This window comes from Sander vitreus, chromosome 17 (genome assembly GCF_031162955.1).
Source record: "Sander vitreus isolate 19-12246 chromosome 17, sanVit1, whole genome shotgun sequence".
NCBI lineage: Eukaryota > Metazoa > Chordata > Actinopteri > Perciformes > Percidae > Sander > Sander vitreus.
Genome location: NC_135871.1, coordinates 25574201 through 25587938, shown reverse-complemented (window position 1 = coordinate 25587938; position 13738 = coordinate 25574201). Strand labels below are relative to the sequence as shown.

Sequence of the window (13738 nt, the reverse complement as noted above, 5' to 3'; positions counted from 1 at the left end):
TTCTTTATATTGCAGTATAAAGTTAATTGTATTACTTTATATACTGCAGTAAGCTATATAAAGTAATTAAATTAGCTCCAGCTTTACCAGGTGCAATATTAAAGTGAGGAACACATGAATAATAAATATACTCCAATAGTAGGCCTACACATCCCAATAACGTGTCAGTCAGTTAATCAGAGACCATTACAGTCAGTCAGTTATAAAAAGAAACTGATGATGTAAAGTACAGTTATTAAGGAAATATTCCAATCTTAGTAATCTAGATAGCCTATGTAAAATGGAGCCTCCTTAACCGTGTGTGTGTGTGTGTGTGTGTGTGTGTGTGTGTGTGTGTGTGTGTGTGTGTGTGAGTGTAGAGAGAGAGAGAGAGAGAGAGAGAGAGAGCCTCGCTCCGCCCAGAACAAAGAGCGCAGCGTCATCATTAACATTGAGAGCGTTCAAAGAAAGAGAAGACAGTCCCGAGTCTTCAGTTGTCGGCGGAGTGAAAACAGCAGCAACAACACACGGTAAAAAGGAAAATACGTTTTTTTTTAGCCGCCGAAAAGACAGTCGCATGGATTTATTCAACTGGTCCGCCATTGTTTTGGTGACGAAGGACGGCTGAAAACAAGTGAGTTAACCAAGCCCCGGAGGAGTTTTCTGTCAGGACTTTAAAGGAGAAACTGCGTTCATATCACTGGCGACAATCTAGCCGCTCACAGAAGTAACGTTAAGCTAACTGAGTTTACCTTAGCTGACTTATTGCATCAAAGTGTGACTTAGGAATACATTTAACCGTTAATGTGGTTATAAGGTGCATGTGTGTGTAGCCTACTTTAATTAGGAAGATGCCTAACTCTTTTCTTTGGTCAAGTAACGAATACATGAAACGTGAGGAACACGATATGCTACAGCGATATAAAAGCAGTACGTCAGCATTGAAGTTACAGCATTAGGCTACGCTAATTATAGGCGAGGTCTAGTGCTGTAAGGACTAACGTTAGTGAAAATTGATTAATTGGTCGATATAAATTGAATCAACAATTCTGATGATTGATTAAGGCATTTATCAATCTAAAATAACAGGCACTGCTTCCAGCTTCTCAAGTCTGAGTATCTGCGGCTTTTCTCTGTTTTTGTATCATAAAAATTACAATGTAGCCCAATAATAGTTTGTCACCATAGGCTTTTGTAAGTTGTTCCATTTTCCACATATTGATTGAGACTAAAAAATAGATTAATTTATGGTTTAAAAAAATCATTAGGCTAGTTGCTGTCTTGGGCAGGGTAACATTCGTAAAGTGTACCACACAAAGTGCTAAGTGACCCTTAAACCTCCTACACAAACAATAACATTATATCTTGGAGGCAGGAAAGCAGGCAAACGTTAATCCAATATTTGAAGGAGATAACTGAGAGAATGTTTTCTGAATGGTGCTTTTTTTTCTGCCCATTGATTGGTTTCAGGTAGCCTAACCTACATTTCTAATCTGGAGAATTAAGCTACTACTCCAGACCTATAGTCGACTCATATTTCCTCCGCCTATACGCTCCCCTCTCAGTCTCTGATGCCATATGTGCTCTCCATGATAAACGTTTTTCATTACATGAGCAACATTTTCGTGTGTGTGTGTTGTTTAGACAGAAAAGTCCAAACCACACTTTGGATGAGTAGCCTCCATCCAGCCGAGGGTAAGTTTCTGTCTTGCTGCTAAATTGTGACCAGACAGTTATTATATTGATATATATACATTATCATTAAGCAAATGCCAACAAAAGTGTAAATTTCAGGCAACCATCTGTTTTTCACTTGTGCAAACCCCTTTTCGGATTGATTATGGTCTTGACTTTCATACGACTTTTATATTGAAAATACAACCTTTTGGAACAAAATGATTGGCTTGGTAGTAAGGGTCAATTTTACCATCCCAAACCATATGAATGTGTAGATGTATATTATCTTGTTTGTTGCACCAGGTTATGCAGTTGCTATGGTAGAGAAAGAGGTGCTGGGATTGCAGATTATTTTAAATACAGAAGAGGTTAGTTTGCCAAATGGCATAATGGAGTCTCCTTGATTATCTCAAAACCATGTTGCCATTCAGACACAACCAACATTCTGAATGATAGGCATTCATTTCTCCACACCATCTGTAGAATCCTTACTTTTTTCAAGATTATTTTATTTTGCAGAGAGAGAGAGATGCTTTGAGGACTGAGCCTCTGTACATGGGCGCATGCTCTACCTAGAATCCTTACTTTTAGACATTTACTGATGTCCTCCTCCAGCTCAGTGAGCAGGCACCAGCTCCAGTTTTCTGCTCAAGGACACTTTGACCGTCACAGGATGTACATTCACCTGTTGATTAAATCAAACCTGTGACCTTTTTACGTACAGGACATTTTCTCCACCCACTCTCACCTATTAATTTTACCTAATCCACACCGTCTACTGAACCCCTCCTCGTTACTAATCCACAAATTCCTGTTAATGGCTGCTTCTTGGGGCGGGGATAAGTGTTAACAGTGATCTACATAAGGCACAGAGTTTCTTCCTAATGTGTTCAAGAACACAAATGTCAAAGGCGGGTTGACTATTTATTTGATGGATGTGCCCTTGACTTTATTTAATTGCAGAAAACAGGCTGCTTCAGTTGCAGACTGGGCCTAGTTGAAGAATTTGGCTTTCTCAAGTGTTGAATGAAGTACTGAATTGCACTTGAAGGCTGCAGCTGATTTAAAGATCTGCCCCTTCACCAGCCAGCCTCTCATTTCAAGGTCAGTAATTCAGCACATCCCAAATGGGAGATCTGGAGCTACCCAGAGGTGCTGCTTATTATGGTAACATCCCATCGAGTCTGTACTATAACCATGTTGTCATTCGTGTTCGCACAGAAATGTGCTCTGTCCTGTTTATTCGAGACTGTCGCACAATCTCAAATAGTACTAGTTTGACACCTCAGACTCAAGCCGCGACTTCCTGTGCTGTAAAGGCCCAGACACACTGATCATTTGAGTCTGACTGCCGGCAGTGCCCACCTTCCGATTCAACATGTCAAATCGGCCAAAATGAAGGCCGACGACACGGAACACACTGAACAGACTCGAGTCACTGACCTCACCAAACTGTCCGACAGCTGATTATCAGCTCGGTGTGTCTCGGGCTTTAAATGAAGCCAATAGGGAAGCTCCAAAAAACTGCAGTTTTGAGTATCCACTTGAGGTTGGCTCCAAAAGGGAGTAAATCCCCATTGATCCCCATGTTAAAATGCACAACTTTACAGCAATATTAACATGCCTGGTACAAAAAAAACCTGTATTGGTCTCTATGACCAAGTTCTCCCTTCATGAAACTACTGTAAACTCACCTTTTTTAAAAAATGTTTCGCTTTGAGTGACTCTTGGCAGAAAAAAAAGTGAACTAGGTGTATTCATTTTTGGCTCTTCAGAAACCTATGGATGACATCACTGAGACTATATCCAAATTGTATACAGTCCATGCTCCAACCAGTTTACAGAGTGAATGTGTTTACCTGCCTGTTAGCCTGAGCTCCTTATAGACAAAATGGGCACTGTCTGTATGATTATGATACCAACAGAAACATGTCTACAGTTGGGCAGATGGAACGGCTAAATAAAGTAATGAACATCCCCTTGCTAACGCTGCTCACTAGCTGGCTATATACAGTCATAGCATTGGTCTATGTAAACACTCAGTAAATCAACCAGCTCTAGTGTTCCTCTTGGTTTTGGTTCATCTTTAAAGGCACTTTCATGTCCTGCGTTGGGATAAATACTCAGTTTCAGCTAACATTAGTGAGCGACCAAAGCAGAAGTACTACTAGCTTTTCCCAGCGATTTCCCTACGACACTAGCTAGCCGCTAACCAGGGGGGGACAAAACATTTTCCCCCAGGATAAATAAAGTTCTATCTTAACACAACCAGCAGTCTTCTGCATTTTTGTTAGCAGCGGCTTCAGGCTCACCAGACAAAAGGCTTGATGAAACTTGATAATTATAAAATGAGCTGTTCAAAAAACCTTTGTTTGCAGCATAGTAAGAAAATATACAGTATTTTGTACACCTTGCAGCAGATATAGTTGACAGAGATCTGCAATAGCAATATTTCAGGATGCACTATTTACCCGTTTTCTGTGCTTGTCGCCATGATGTGAATTAGGCTTATTCATAATTCCAACCACACTCCTCTTTGTAGTCCACCCATTAACTTCTCGTCTGGCTAAAGTTTTTACTCAAGGAGAGTACAGAAGTCAGGAATGACTACTCTTGATAGATGTCACTTTGGCCATTTTGATCTCCAGACCTACTTTGTCACTCGGATAGGAGGCTTATTCTCTGATGAGACACTAGTTAAACCACAGAAGCAAAATAAAATTCAAACCAGAATTGAAGCTCTTTTGATCACTTGTCCATCCAGATTTCATTTAACCCTCAAAATAGAGCCAGGGTTGAAAGGCCTGGTTTTGGTTCTTTTTCTTTATCACCAATAATGCCTATAACAAGTCTAAACCCAAATGTGTAGGCTGTTTTACAAAGTCGGAAGCAGCTGCTGCTGCTACTAGAGAGCTTGGCTGCCGCTGTTTTCCAAGGTCCATTAAAACCAGCTTACAGGGATATGCTGCTGCATGAACACAACTAATCCATAATGTTACAGTAAATGTTCCGACAGCAGTAGCTCCTGACAATGGCAAATACATCATTGGGTTTAAATGCTTTATAGGCATTAAGGGGAAGATATGAACTGACGTCAGTATTGCCTATAATGGCCTTCATGTAAGTGGTACCTTGCATGGATTCAGCACACTGAGCAAACTAAAGTTTAAATTAATTCTAAGTAAATGCATTTAGACGGTAGGACAGTGACACACATTTGTTTTGTTGGCTCTGTACTCAAACACACTATGATGTGACTCTCTGCTTTACATTTAGCTTAGCTTTACAACACTGTCTGTGGGTGGATGTCTTTAACCCACAGACTCTGCCTTGTCTGTGTTGCAGCAATCTTTTGGCGCTTTTCCATTACATGGTACCTGCTCGACTCGCCTCGACTCTACTCTCCTCTTTTGGTTTTCCATTACGAAAGAAAGTACCTGGTACCTGCTAACAGGTACTTTTTTTGTGAAAGCGACAGACGGAGGTGTCCTGAACAAACCCGCTATTTTTAAATAGTTTAGCCAGCTGTGTTTTTTCTTTTTTTTTTGCTACCTCCAGCTTCATTTGAAACTAAATGTGTCTTCTGGCTGTGGCAACAACAACACACTTTCCACGTTCTGTGTGTCGCGTTAGGTCACGGCAGTTTCCTGCGGCGCCGCTTGTTTTACAGTTCTGCGGAGGCTCCAGGCAGAGCTTTCGCCGTAGCCTACGTACACACACATGGCCGGCTCGACGCACACACTAGCGCACAAGTATAAACATCAGGCCACTTACATAGTATACGCCGAAAGCTCTGCGTGGAGCCTCCACAGAACTGTAAAACAAGCTCAAGTGGCCTGATGTTTATACTTGTGCGCTGGTGTTTGCGTCGAGCCGGCATATAACGACCAGCCACGCTGAGGCGGTAGTAAAATCTGCAATGGAAAACGGACGCACAGTGTGTCGAGGCGAGTCGAGCAGGTACCATGTAATGGAAAAACGCCATTTGCTTCTTGCGTGTTACACAGTCATTGTCCCCTAAACACTATCAAATGCCTGAAGAGCATTCAACAATTTGGCCACCAGAGGAATTCCTCAGTCTGACTCTGACGTTCAGTCACTTTCCAGTCACTTTTCGTTCACTTAATATACCTGGATCAGCTTTGGGAGTAGGAACATCTGATGAAGGCAATTAGACTGTAGAAGTGCTAAACACAGTATGACACAAATATAAGAACACAAAGCCAGCTCAGCAGAGCAATCTTTATTTTATTTTTTATATATTTATTTATTTATTTAACGCAATGGTCAATTTACAATCAATATGCAGTTATACAGTTGCTGTTTTTCATTTTCATAAAGAATATCCCCAAACAGATCCCCTATTACAGAGTCCCACCCCCTGTTCCTCCATCCAACCCCTCACACCCCCAATTATCTATAGAAGCCAGCTATACAAGCTAAAAGTACAGGCACTAGTTTGGTGTGGCAAAGTAGGCTGGTAATTTTGTCCCTCCTTTCTGTTAACCGTTGGCAATGACAATGAGATGGGTTAATGATGCAACCCTCAGTGCTCGTGCAACAGGATATGACTGTTAGGAGTTAGGCTAAGCGACATGTGAGCAGTTGCCATGATGCCCACAAACGAGGATGCAACCAACTTTAGTAGAAACCAAAGTTAAACTAAAAATATAAGTTCTTATTGCTTATGCCAGAAAGTTGGACACATCCGTTTCCTGTAACCTCTCTCTCTCTCTCTCTCTCTCTCTCCCCCCATGCCCTCTTCGTATCACAGGCCCTGAGGGTGTGTGACATGCTTATTTAGCCGTTGGTAGTTTATAATCCAGACGTAATGCTAGATATGATGTTGTAAAGGGAGCCAATTGGACTTCCTTAACTTGTTCCTAAAAGGCTCTTCATTTAGATTGTATTAGTTAAGATTAAGCACAGTTGCACAAACACAATGTGATTGCTTCCCCATATACTGTAGACACTTCAGTATCCTGTTTTGAAATGTGCTCATGTGTCGTATAATTGTGTCATGTAAGAAGATAGGAAGTGCACCGGGTGAGGCAGAGTCGGCGCTTACTCAATGACCTAAAATAGACATATTTAGATTATCAGGAAACCAAAGAAGGGTGGATTTAAAACGATAGCTCGCAAAGTTTGAGATGTTTCATATTTCCTCACTCTGATGTTTCAAATGTATTTTATGCAACTGCGTTAGTTTCATTACTGTAAACAAAGCCACTGCCTGTGTGTTGTTTCATACAGTATACTGACACTCACTCTTGTGGTCCTGTTTTTTTTTTTTTTTTTCCAAGATGTACTCAGTAATGGATGGAGACTGTATTTCTCTGGTGATTTATTTGCCTTCCTGTAATAACTGCTGTCATTAGTTGCAATTTCCCAATGAAAGGCTTAACAACCACATCCCCCATATCTGTAGTGAGGCTTTTTGTCAGTCCATTTAATTCTATAAAATTGCAAAAAATCAGGGCAGTGGAACAAGAGTAAAGCCAGAAGCCTTTCTTTTTAACTCTTCGTAGTTGCTTTATCATCCCAAAAAAAGCAAACCGTAAGAATGGATACTTCATCAAAAGAATTTTGAGTTCTTTATGATAAAATATTGGATTGCATTTTTCGACCACAATTGTGCCATTTATCAAAGTGTCTGTTTTTTTTTATATTTTGAAGAAGAAAAAAAGGCAAGGCAGCTTTATTTGTATAGCACATTTCAGCAACAAGTCAATTCAAAGTGCTTTATGTAAAACAAATGGCAGTTAAAAACTGGTTCATTCTCACCACTCTCATCAACCCAATCTCCAGCCAAATCAAGCTTCTGATTTCAAGAAAAAAAGAGGGAAAAAAAAACTCCCAGCCCTAGATGACAGACAGACAGTTGGTGTGTAGCTGATGAACATAATGGAGCATTTAGAAGCTAAATAGCCAAATATTTTTCACAGGAGCTGGTGGAGACCAGTGTGAAGATAGAAAAATTTATAATATTTGCTGAATGTGTAAGTGGGGAAAGTGTTTGCTAACAAGTTTGGAAAATGGTTCCTAATAATTTGGTACCTGATGACACTGAGCGCTGTAGATTATTCTAAACAGCTGCATTGGGACATGCATTGCATAATGCCATTAATCTTAATCCTGACTATTTGATGTAGGGTATAACACTACTCCTACAGTTATTTATCTTGGAGAAAGTATAATCATGACTGTATATATTAGTACATGATTTTGCAGCCTGAGATATGTACACAATGTCTTTGCTCATCAGGTCACACTGTTGAGTCATGTGTCAGGATTAAACTCGGCATGTTCTGTGTACATGTTTTATATAATGCATTAACTGAGCATCGGCATAGACAGCAGAAGTGTTTGTCACTCCGGACACACAAACAAACACCTTAAGTTTAGATAACCTTGAGTGTAAGTGAACGGGTCACACCGAAGAGAGAGGTGACCTTTAGCTGCTTGTGTGCGTGCGTGCGTGCGTGCGTGCGTGCGTGCATGCATGTCCACAACCGTCCAAACGGCGAGATATTAACTGATTAGTGCAGAGAACACGCTTGTATACTTTTTATAGCCTGTTTGCATACAGCATTTCACAACGACTAAACCCCTTGTCTAACTCAGAGTCCTGCCATTATGTTTGGCTAACAGAAAAGCAGGTTGTGCTAATCAGTGTTGCCTCATTAATTGTCTTCTCAGCTGTGTATGCTGAATATCATTTCCATATATGGGCCTTTTGGAGTTTTTTTTTTTTTTTCTTCTTTTCAACAGTTACTTTGACTACAGATTTTTTTTCTGTAGTCATTATTTTATATTAAAGCGCCCATATTATGCTCATTTTCAGGTTCATAATTGTATTTTAAGGTTGTACCAGAATAGGTTTACATGGTTTAATTTTCAAAAAACACCATGTTTTTGTTGTACTGCACAGCTCTCTCTCACTGCTGCAGATCCTCTTTTCACCTGGTCTCTGTTTTAGCTACAGAGTGAGACCTCTTTTCTTCTTCTGTACTATCTTTGATTGCACTCGCACATGTGCAGTAGCTCAGATGTAGATCATGTCAGCTAGCTAGCTCCATAGACAGTAAAAGAGAGGCTGTTTCTACAACTTCGGTCAGTTACAAGGCAGGATTAGCTGGGAGACTTCTAAATGAGGGCGCACATGTAAGTAGTTCTTTTGTAGATTATGGTGAACTTGTGTGTGTTGTAGCAGTGCTTTGCTATTGAGAACGAGGTAGCATGCTAGCGTTAGCATTAGCGTTAGCATGCTAACGCTACAAGCTAACGGTTGCAGTTAGCCAGCTCCTTTTTTCAAAGTTTGTATGCGTGTGGAAGCACCAGAGACACAAGGTGAACACCCCAAATCCCAGAAAGTGTTTTTTTTCATAATATGGGCACTTTAATGTTTAATATGTTTGTTTATGGATGCACTGTGTTATTGTGGTAATAAAACCTTTTCTGATTTCAAAGAACTGTGAACATGATGCGTGCCAAGTGTGACTATTTCTAAATTACCTCACTCACTCCTTGTTACCGGGTTAAATCGCCATGGTAACTTATTCTGAACACCTAACCTCGGGAGCAGGTTATGTTGGAGATTAGAGATCAACCGGTGTAAAAGCACCGCCTACTGACCAATCAATACTCGATTGATAACGGCGAGAGAGAGAGAGAGAGAGACCCATTAACATTCCCTGATGGGTATTTTTATGAAAGATGTATATATTTTCAGCGGAGGGAATTACATATAGGCTATTTGTCAGCTTCTTGAGTCATGTGTTGCCAATACGCACACTGGTTTGAATTATGTTTTTAGATTAGTTTGCTCTCACAATTGCTTACCACTACCTGGCTGATGGGGAAGGGATATTGATAGCGTTGTGATTTACGCATTTACAGCGTTGGCTTTTTGCCAGCTTTCCTTCCTGTTTAGGAAGCAGCGACTGTATTGCGTTTTGCCTGTAAAACCCTGTCTGTGTTCTTCATATTTATGTAGAATTATAGTTTGCTCTTCATATGTAAAATATGCGGCTCTGGCAGATGTTTGCGATTGGTCATGCTGTGCAAACCCCGGCTCTTTTATGTGAACGTGCGCATCGCTGGATTGGGGAAACCCTGGGTTGACTGAACTAGTTGTTAACCACCGTCGTGACACAGCTTATGCAGGACCGCGGTTGTTGGGTAAGGTGAAGCCGGGTAACATAAATCCAGGGCATGTTGATCTTGCTTGGTAGTACAGGCCTCTGACCTCCATCTATCAAAGCAACTGAATGTTTAAAAGATACTGTAGCTATTTTGCAAACAGGATTACATTACATTAAATGTTCATTCAGAACCTGTTGTGTGCGTCTGACAAAAAAAAAAAATTAAACAATAACCAGTTTTAAAAGCCAAAGAAATCATCAGTCAAGTCCACGTGTCTGTGACTAGCTGTAATAGCTGAAGTAGGACCTTTAGCACCCGTAATACTGGTGTTGACTGTCGATATTTGGTGGGTAGACTCCAGCTCCAGGAAGGCCCATCTCTCGGTTTCAGTCCTCCAGGCTATTTATGGAGCTCTCTCTTCGCACCATGTCGCTATTAGGCCCACATTCCCTGATGCGGTAACGTCCTCTTGTATTCTTCAGACCTGGGTTAAGTATAGCACATAAATATCTCTTTGGTAGTTATAATATAAACAGGTGCAAGATCCAATGTGTGTGGAAACAAAGAAGTTATTTATATAGCATGAATCATGCAGAAAGGCAAACCAAAGTGTTTTACATAATGTATAAATACATGAAATAAAACATGCAGCAATAAAAAGTTAAAACGGAGAAAAATGTCTGACGTCCAGGGCTCGAAAGTAACGGTTGCCATTGGCAACCATTTTGCGGCCTCTGGTTGCCCCCTTTGGCAACCACCTGTTAATTATTTGTGATTTTTAAATTAAAACAAATAAAAAAATGACAAAACTGGAAAATATTCTTATTTCAAAAGAAGTTAATATTTTATTTGGTTGTCTCCGTAAAGTTTAAACAGTGCGCAAACGCAACATTTCGGCTGTTTCCACATGCGTGTAGGCAACGCAATTTTCTGTCCACGTAAACGGCGCATGTTAAAATCTGGTGCTAATATGGCACCGGTGCCCGGTATCTACCGGACGGAATATCAATGCGGATTTCAGTGCCTCATTACGGTGCCACCTAAATGTCTGCGCTGCTCTCTGATGATCCAAAACAGTCGTTAAAGGCAACAGAAACATCGCTGCATGTCACGCTACTAACACTAATAACACGGTACACTTGGCAGCAGGTAACGTTAGCCTACCGTTAGCTACAGTAGTAACAGGATTAAACACGGTTAAATTGCTGACAGCTAAACGGTGTAAACTGTGACTGGATTTCACTGTAGAGGATTCCGTCTGCCGCTAAAACAAAACAAAAAAGACACAAGCTAGCACTATGGTCACTGCTGTTGTCGGAAAAACGACACAGATGGGACTAAACGTTGCGTTTACTTAAAACTAGGGCTGTCAAAATAATGCGTTAATTTCGAATAATTAATCTGAGGAAAAATAATGCGTTTAAAAAAAATAATGCAGATTAATCCATTCCATATTGAAGTTTGACCCGGAGCCGTTCTAGCAACCATTCGACTGTAAAATGAAGGAGGGAGCGAGAATGTGCTTCCTGGATCATTGATTAGAACATTTACTTGTAAAAATCTTCTTCCTGAATAGGGTTGGCTACCGAAATCTGGTGTCACCGATATGTCTGCGCTTCTCTCTGATGCTCTGAAACAGACGTTACAGGCAACACAAACGCCGCTGCACGTGACGCTATTTAACACCATACTCGACAGCAGTTAACGTTAGCCTTCCGCTAGCTAGTAGCTGGATTAAAAACGGTTAAAATGCTGACAGTTAATGCTAAACGGTGTAAAGTTTGACTGTGTTTTACTGTAGAGGATTCCAACACCGGGATGTAACAATCTGCAGCTGTCGTCAGAGAAACAACACAGATGGTGCGTTCAATGAAACGAGTAAACTACAGCCTCGTGGTGTATTCGAAGTTATTGTTAAATGTCCTTTTCCCATTTGGTGGTTGTTTTTGTCGTTCAACAGCAATTTACTAGTGAAATAAGTTAATAAACAAGTCGTTCTTTAATGTTGCCGACTGTTGTTTAGTACCCTTTTTAAACTTTCTTAAAAAAAAAGTTCAGGCACCGTTAATTATGTATGCGAATAATTTTGATTAATTAATCACAGAGTATGTAATTAATTAGATTTACATTTTTTTAATCGATTGACAGCCCTACTTAAAACTGATAAACCTCGTGGTGCATTCAAAGTTTATTGTAAAATACCCTTTTCTCATCGTTTTTTTTTTTTTTTTGGTTTTTTTAACAGCAATTTACTGGGGAAAGAAGTAATTATTGTTATTACTTTTTTAATAGTCATTCCCCCCTTTTTTTGTGCCGATCCGAGAACTGAGCCGATCCGTGAGTCTTGTGATCCGTTGCACGCTATTATCTAATTGTTTCATAATTCAAATGTGTGGTATAGTTACATAAGAAATGAATTGCTCCAAATATAGGCCGTTTAAAACATGGCAACCGTAATGTCAATTTCGGCAACCAAAAGCTGATGCCTGGTTGCCAAGCCGGCAACTACTGCCCTGACGTCCATATGTAACGTACTCTTCAAAACAAACGTCTTGGTGAACCACCGTAGTAAAACGTAAAACATTATTTATTCCTGATTGGCATGCAATAATCCTCTTTGATTGAACGTATGAATAATGATTCTGCTTTGTTTGTGTAACTACAGATTCCTCTGTATACATAGGCCATTTGTAGGACACATTAACGCTGGCAGTGTTTTCATGTAGAGGCATTTTTAGCATGGCATGCATTAGGGCTGTACGATATTTAGTTTCATGCGCAGTAGTCACATTGCAGGATGTTGCGATGTTGACGCTAAAACTTTTTTGCTGCTTGATAGAAAAGTAAACTTTCACCGTTCTCCTTTTTACATGATTGTTACCGGCCGACCCTTCCCCTTTTAAAACAGGTAGCCATGTGGGCAGCGTGAGTATATGACGTAACGTTAGTCCGACAGGGTTTATTGTTATGGGAAGTGAGGCTCTCCGTGTGTAGAAAAGTACCTTAGGCGGCAGCTGCCGCTGACACAGTGATGCGCATGCGTTTCGATGGGTAGTGAAGCTACAGTAGTCAGTGTTTTGTGTTCGCTGCAAATACGAACTAAATCACCTGATTAATGCAACGTAATCACAACATCTCCCAGCCATTTTTCACTGCAGAAAGCTGCTACAAGCCAGGCTAAAGCTAATATAGTTAGCCTAAAGAAACAAGGCGTCTGTCCCAACTAATTTTACAGTTCGGAGCCACGACGCTGGAAACGTAACCCTAATCTACAACAGAAGTCTGTGTCTGATATGAAGTCATTTACACTGATTTAACTGTTCTTGGATACACAGTTTGTTGCTAGTGCGCGTGACATGCAGGTCTGCATGCACAGCGAACCACCAATCGCAACCAATGTTGATCAATTTATCAAACAAACGAGCAGGCCCCGCTAGTCGACCACAACCTAAAATTTAGAGGAAGCAACATGCATGCATTTTTAATATCCTACACTTTAGCCTGGATTGATAGTATTCTATGAATAGGCTAAAATGGTGTCATGTCAGTCAACCAGTGTATTTCTACCTAATTTCCCTTTCAAATCACTTCAGAAGAGTAGTCACAGTGCTTACTTGCTTTGGTGTTTGTAAAGCTTTAAAGTTCAACAAAGAATGGTTCACTTTAATTTTCTATGTAGATGCACTCCCCTATAAAATCACCACAGTAGTCAAGAATGATTTATTATTTCCAAATAGAGCTATTTATGTCATCTTGTAAAAATTAGTCTTTTATTCATATTGCAGGGGAAAAAAATATCGCAAAGTCAGTTTTTTCCAATATCGTGCAGGCCTAGCATGCATGGGTGGCTTCCTTTCTATCTCACATGGAGAACGTTGTATTGAAAGTGGAACATGACAGAAGTAGATCAATTAAAACATGGCTGAAAGAGACAGTC

The 13738-nt window shown here is 40.3% G+C and overlaps 1 protein-coding gene across 9 annotated transcripts in view; it reads left to right on the top strand.

Annotated features, from left to right (window-relative positions):
• Positions 1 to 427: 427 nt before the first annotated feature.
• Positions 428 to 13738, top strand: part of b3gnt2b (UDP-GlcNAc:betaGal beta-1,3-N-acetylglucosaminyltransferase 2b) — a 32302-nt gene continuing 18991 nt past the window's right edge. For 3 of the 9 annotated variants that reach the window (XM_078272457.1, XM_078272451.1, XM_078272454.1), the window contains exon 1: positions 428 to 613. The gene's annotated coding sequence lies outside the window, so the exon portion shown is untranslated. Of the gene's footprint in view, positions 614 to 1623; positions 1675 to 2619; positions 2761 to 8503; positions 8821 to 13738 lie in introns of those variants that run through there. The other 6 variants (XM_078272459.1, XM_078272452.1, XM_078272460.1 and 3 more) reach the window with 4 other exon arrangements.